General features: G+C 30.4%; 1 long non-coding RNA gene across 3 annotated transcripts; it reads right to left on the minus strand.

The window, feature by feature from the left end:
- Positions 1-206: 206 nt before the first annotated feature.
- On the minus strand, positions 207-5,482 carry LOC139505014 (uncharacterized). Of its 3 annotated transcripts, XR_011659493.1 has the most exons (5): positions 5,255-5,480; positions 4,467-4,653; positions 4,204-4,263; positions 2,257-2,369; positions 207-1,250 (listed from the first exon to the last, which is right to left on the minus strand). It is a non-coding gene; the product is annotated as an uncharacterized lncRNA (long non-coding RNA). The 3 variants fall into 3 exon arrangements; XR_011659492.1 differs by having other exon boundaries at positions 4,204-4,653; positions 5,255-5,482; XR_011659490.1 differs by lacking the exon at positions 4,204-4,263 and having other exon boundaries at positions 5,255-5,476.
- Between the last annotated feature and the right edge of the window lie 1,928 nt (positions 5,483-7,410).

Raw genomic sequence — 7,410 nt, forward strand, 5'->3', positions numbered from 1 at the left:
CACTCAGACACATTATACTGATTCTGAGCCAACCAGCCGTTGCTCTCACAACTGAATGCCACATGCTTGGCGGAAAAGCAGCAACTACTTATTTTTAAGTCTTCTGGTTTGACCCGACCGGGGATCAAACCCTGGTCTCCCACTCTTGAAGGCGAGCACGCTACCAATTGCGCCACAGAGTGGTTATAACTAATTATGACAGAACATTTAGTAAATATTTAACAATTGTATTATAATTTATCAAGCATTTACCCTGTGTAAACAAATCCTAAATTATATCTTATTACATAAAATACTTACAAAAATACATCAGGAATTGGTTATGACTAATAAAAAATTAACTCTACAATACAACACAAGAACTACAATGTGATAACATATGTTCTATAAATAAGTTAATATTAAGCTTTAGTTTGAAAACATATCTAAAAAAGGAACATGGATGGCCATGTCCACATAAAGAGAAAAACTACAAGAAAACAATGCTAATTTCAGTGTTTTGTTTTATAATAACCCCAAAATACATAACCTTCATTTTCGTCCTTTTAAGCATTGTCCACAATTTAGCTCAGGATAATTTTAATATTAAATGAATAACATTTTTGTTTTTTAAATATTTTCTCACTAAAGTTTTAGAACTCTAAAACAAGAAAAGTCTTATCCCTTATGTTTTAGTTTCCCTGCTTACTTTTAATATAAGAATTAGTTGATCAATACTTAAAAATTCTGTTACAGTAGTAAAACTTAATGCCCCTCACACCATAATACAAATAAGACCATGACAAAATAATCATAATCTATACCAAGATACTGGTTAAATGGGTCTCAATTAATATCCTTTTTATTTTAAAATATTAAACTACAGCATTATATTGCACTATTAACACTATTGTACAATATAAAAGTTTGTATAACAAACTTTTGTTCAGGAACAATTGTTTTTATGTTATATTGTTTCCAATTTATGTATTATATATTGTAACATAGAGGAATAGCAAAACAATATTTGTGTTTGAATTGTCTCCCTTGATAATGCTTACACTACATGAAAACAGAGGTTCCAGATACATTTATGCACAATATGCGCAACAAGTTAACACCATTATGTGCTTATCAGATGGACTGTACTGATATAAAGTTAACCTTCCAACATTAAGCTGTCATCATTATTAAAAGACAAGAACAAAATTAACTTCCATTATTATTTGTCATGTTCAATATCTCTTAACATACATCATCTTCTCCATTATCTGAAATTATAAAAATATATATATATATATATACAATGTTTCAATGCATTGTCAATATTTGAAGTAATGTATTAAATAAAGGTAACAACTGTGTGACTGGTTAAGGTTTTTGAAAATCATAGTTGCCTATGATGTTTACTAAATTTTTTCTCAACAAAAATAATTTTTGCCTCAAAATAAGGTAGAAGTTCTGATTTTACATACAATTGTTATAAGCAACAGTTTTGTTAAATTGAAACAGAATATTTTATGATGCAATGTGTTAATGTGGTATAATGTTAACATGTTGATTTTCTCACCAGAGCCTTGGCTCAGGTGATGTTTGCCATCACTCAGGTGTCCATTATCAACACTTTAATTTTGGTGCTCCAGAACAACCGGGACAAATTATACAAAACCTAGCTTAGGTTCTCCTTGGACAGACCTCTTTCAAAATGTTGTCTGCTGACATTGTTTGTGTTACAAAATGACAACATAGGTCTTTGTTTGGTTAAAAATTTGACATCTTAATAATAGCCACTGTTTCAGATATGTTTGTTTGTTTGTTTGTTTGATTGATTGGTGGTTTACGCCACTTTCAGCAATATTTCAGCTATATCATGGTGACCAGCTTTACTGACGGAGGAAACCGGAGTACCCGGAGTAAACCGCCGACCTTGGGCAAGTAACCGGCCAACTTTTTCACATATGGGTGGAAGTCGAGTGCACCCTTTTTTGTAATATACAAAGCGGGGGTTTCAGATATGCAAATTACCACTGTTTTCATTTAATTTGAAAAAAAAATATTTTGTAATGTTATAAATCAATATTTTCAAAATGTTATAAATTTCGGTGGATAGTTGTTTATGTACATAAGAAAAAGAATACATCCTTGCACACTTCCCTGTGGAACTCCAGATATTACTGCTAAGTTGTCAGATGTTGTGTATTCAAATACTGCTGTTCCATATTCATATATTGATATTATACACTTAAAACAATATTAAAAGAATACTTCTATACTTACAATTTCAAATTTTGTATTATCATAATTATATGTTCATTGTGGTAGTAAAACTGTTTCACCAACATACACACTATGTCACTATGTGAACTATACAATAATCATACAGTGGTATCCTACAAAAACATTTGTAAAAATAAATAATGACACTTAATTAAAACATTACTTCAACAAGGATTTAGGTTTCATAAACTGTTGGCTACTTTCCGAAAATTTTATAACAAGTATGAACATCTTGTAATTAAATATAATGTAACCCGTAGACAACTTATCTCAGAAGGTGTTTCGCATCCTAAATTTTATGGCAATGTTGTAAATAAATGTAAAAAACTGAAAAATCAACTTTCAAGACTGGGTAAAACTTTAAAATCTTATGTTTGTAAAGGATATAAACATGATATTTTGGTTGTATCGGTTAATTTAACACTATGTTCCAATGACTTGAAGATTCTCAATAAATACTGGCCTCTCACTAAAACTGCCGATTTCAATTTATTTTGATGACTGAATGGCACCAAACCAATCCCAATTGGAGTGTAATTTGTGATAATTTTTCAATTTGGACAGTTTTTATACCAACAGATATATTAGTCTTAGCTAGCTTCCAGTAGTTGCGAGCACAATTTGACCCTGCTTTTGTTTGTGATTATTGTAATTATTGTCTTTTTATATTATTTGTGTATCAGTTTTACAGTACTGGCTATTTTAAATCTATTCTTATTTTTTGCATTCGATAAGTTTCAAGATCAATAAATGACGCGTCTAGCGTCAAGACTTAGTTCACCTTTAATCACCATCACAATAGGCAGTGATTTAGCACTGTTATAAATATATTTTATTAAACTTATTAAATTCCGGTTATGATTGCCTTATTTTATTTTATAATATGTTTAAACAGGTCCCGTGGACGCTTGGGATGGTTTATTACATACCCACACACAACGTGTTCAAATTGACAGTACACACTTGGCTTGTACTTGCCTACTTGTTTCTTTATAGGCATACTACGTGTGGTTATGAGTCAAACTCGTCTCTACTTAGTGTATTTGGGACTGGTTTAAATCTATTTTTGTGTTTTGGCATTTTGTAATGTAGGTGTTCTTCAGTTTTTTAATGCTTTTATTTGATTTGTTGGTTGTTATAGTATGAGGTCGATATTGTTGACTGTATACTGTGCAGGTATCTTATTGTGTGTCTTTCAGTGTGTGTGTTTGAATTTGGTCGGGAATATAATGGAGAGGTTTGAGTACTCACTAACCGGTTCAATCCAACTATTCCACTGGTGGAATACCTGTACCAAGTCAGGATTTCCCGGCTTCTTGTTGTCTTGTCTCTGTCTCTATATTTGTGCTTTGAGTGAGGTTGAGTGTTGGGGAGTTGTTTAGGTGTGTTTTGATGTTTTGTGTGGCATTGTAGTCATTTGCTGTTATCCCCTTTTTTATATCACAAGTATATGCCCCAAGTACAACAATATGTTGAACCAAGTTTTTTTTTCAGAAAATCTCATGAATAAGAATGGGTTAGAATCCAACATACTTGATCCTTTAGTATTATCTACATGTATAATCCATTATAATATTTGTAATCTACAAGTAGGTAATGCCTTTCAATAAATTATGCAAGTTATGAAAAGGTGTTAATTAAATGTCATTTGTTTAAATAATGTTGCTGTCAATAATTGGCTTGTGTCATATAGCTGAAATATTGCTAAGGTTAGCATAAAGCAACACTAAATCAATATTTTCTGTTGTTTTGGTGTAGATTTTGCAATCAGAAATAATTTTAAATACATCTCCACATAGTTCTTCATATATTTGTTTATACTATTTTGTACCTTGTTTAAAATTTAACTATTACATGTATATAGATGATGGTTCTAACCTTCTAGGGTGAATAAAACACATAATATCAAGCAATATATTAAACACATTTCCACTCAGATATTCTTACGTGATACAACATGGCAAAATCAAATCATCCACTATTCATTAATAGCACATGTGATATTGTCTAAAACATAAATATAAAATCTATATAATTAAAAGTAAAACTTATTTGTTTTTCAAATAATAAAAAATATACCACACACGTCAAACAGACTTAAACTAACTCATGCTAGGCACATTCTTGAGTTACTTTGCTGGTGATATATTCTTGATAATCAATAAGACAAATTAGTTATACTTTAAAAAATACAGATAATAACAACTTACTGTTCATTAATAATTATAAGGTAATACAGGTGTTCAATCTAACATGACCTTTGACAAACATCCATGTCCATTTAAATGTTCAGTGAATTCTCTGTGTTGATGTCTCTTGGGAGGACTTCCATCATAGATACATGTGCAGTGGCATATACATGTACTTGTATATAGGAGCAAACAATAACAATGTTAGCTGTATAAGAAAAAATAGAAAGTTTTGTAATTGTAATCTTACAATTATAAATTTTACTTGTAATTTTACTTGCAATTTTTTAATAATTGTAAAATTATTGTAAAAAAAAAGTATGATGTTTTTTTGTAATTGCTTTTTTTGTACAGTAAATGTAATTAAATTACCATTCAAATAAAAAAGAAAACATGCATGTGTCAATTCTCTGAAATGGAAGCAACACAAATTAATACTTCTGATGTGCTAAAAACAATAGCAAACAGCATCAAAATGATCATATCTCGTTTTGTTTATATAGATTAGACCGTTGGTTTTCCCGTTTGAATGGTTTTACACTAGTAATTTTGGGGCCCTTTATAGCTTGTTGTTCGGTGTGAGCTAAGGCTCCGTGTTGAAGGCCGTACTTTAACCTATAATGGTTTACTTTTTAAATTGTTATTTGTATGGAGAGTTGTCTCATTGGCACTCACACCCACATCTTCCTATATCTATATACCTTAGATGAAAGTTGATGTCAATTAAGACAGACACATATCAGATGTTGAGTCAATCCCAACAATTGTCTTTTATGCAAACATACATTTTAAACATATACAATAATTACCTTGCTACATGTACTTCATCAAACCATGGATACACTTTTGATGTCCTGTTGCAAAACTTTATCAACTAGTAAACTTGAGGCTCATGGTTTACACACACAAATTTTGGTGAACATCATGAGGTTTGATGAAAGTGTAGTGGAAGCAATTTCACAATTCATGTTAATGATATCAAATCACACCATAAATATATTAGCCTAAAAAATAAAAACAGTAAAAAATATACATATTTGAAGGACTATTTGCAATACATGTATGTTTATCCACACAGTTTTTAGGCAGCTATAATTTATTATTTGATTGTTACCTTTTTAGTGTCACTGTGCTAGTTATTTGTGCACTTATCATACATGTATGTAAAAAGTATAATTTATCAATGGAAAATTGAAATACTAACCTGCAAAAGGTTCTATAAATATACATATTAAATTCTTTCAATACATGTAGTATGATGTACATTGCACATATTTTTTAATGCATACTGTTTACATGTAAGTACAGTATATTATTTTATGCTTTCATGATACACTCATGTACATCAGTGAATTAGTGGTGGTCCAAGTCCGTCAGTAAGTTTTTAAGTCCTTGAAGTGTATATGAAAATAAAAATAGTTTAAGAATACATGTAGGTATTATTGTGTTAAATTATGCATAAATTTAATGCTTGATAACTAATTATTTTTTTATAACTTTAAATAGCACTGGTGCTGCAAAACTGGTGGTACCTTTCATCCTTGCATTATTTTAATTAATATTATGAATAGAGTGAAACCAGGACATACACATTCATTTTATTCTGAACATATGTGTAAAGTTTCATGACCCTAGCCTTTAAAGTCTTTGCTTAAACAGAAACTCGGACGTAAAACTGCATTTTGAGAAATTATGTTAAATGAACCATGACTTTTGGGTCAAGGTCATCTTATTTTGTCATGGGTATGTGCGTAATTTTATTTTGCACCTACTGGTAATGTTTCATGACCCTAGCCATAAAAGTCTTTGAAAAAACAGAAACTAAGACGTAAACTTAGAAAATTTCAATGTTCAATGAACCATGAAGCTGAGGTCAAGGTCATCAAATTTTAGTATGGGCAAGTTCCAATTTTTGTTTCTGAAACAATAAGCTAGGTTTCATGGTTCTAGCTATCATGGGTCTCTGAGAAAACACCTCGGACGCGGACATGGGACGCCGGGGTAGTACAATAGTCCTTCACAACTTCGTTGAGGCGGACTAAAAAGGCAATAGTTTGTAATTAGGGAAATTAATTTAAAGTTATGAAAAATTTCACAAACATATAAATCAGGTCTTGTAAAAGCATTGGCATAAAAATATGATTTTTTAAAAAGTTAGTGATAAAATCAAAACCCTGGTCTTCGGCTACATGTACATGTACTTGTGAATGTACTTTTTGATTAATACTTTGAGCACATTGTGTAAAGGTTAAACTTTAGTGTATAACATTTTCATTTTATTATAACAGATACATTTATATGTATCTCGCTGTGAAATGTTTTTAAAAGTTTTGTTGCATATACAAAAATGTACATGTATCTATATGAGTTATGGTTGCAAAGGGTCAGATGTCACAAGCTAAAAACAACTAAATACTGTAGCTACACAACTATAAATGTCCTGTAGTATCACATATACTTCTTATCTATCATTCTAAGGCTATCAAATGTACAGTCGGGTAATGACGTACAGGTATAGTATACACCCCATTTAAAAAGTATAACAAAATGTGTAATTCAATCCAATGTGAGCACGACATCAACCATACACAACTATATTGTTGTCCAAGTATTTCATTTATATGACAGATATCGATATAGACTTTATTAAACAAATGTTCATTATATACAATACAAATCATCATAATGAACATGATGATAGCCACTAGAGCAGTCAAAGCTGCATGCATTTTTTTGCACAGATTTAATTATTATTATTATCATATATAGGACCATTCTGATATCAATATATTTACTGTTAAATAGACTGTTATAAATTTTGTATGCAGTTAAATTTATATTACTAAAACAGAGACAGATAACAGCTTAGTACTGGTATAATGTTTCATTTGAGGGTGTTAATATTGCATTGGGTTGTTATAACCTAGTTTTAAAAAAATTATGTAGTTATAAAAAAATCAATGTA

The sequence above is a fragment of the Mytilus edulis genome, unplaced genomic scaffold (genome assembly GCF_963676685.1).
Source record: "Mytilus edulis unplaced genomic scaffold, xbMytEdul2.2 SCAFFOLD_573, whole genome shotgun sequence".
NCBI lineage: Eukaryota > Metazoa > Mollusca > Bivalvia > Mytilida > Mytilidae > Mytilus > Mytilus edulis.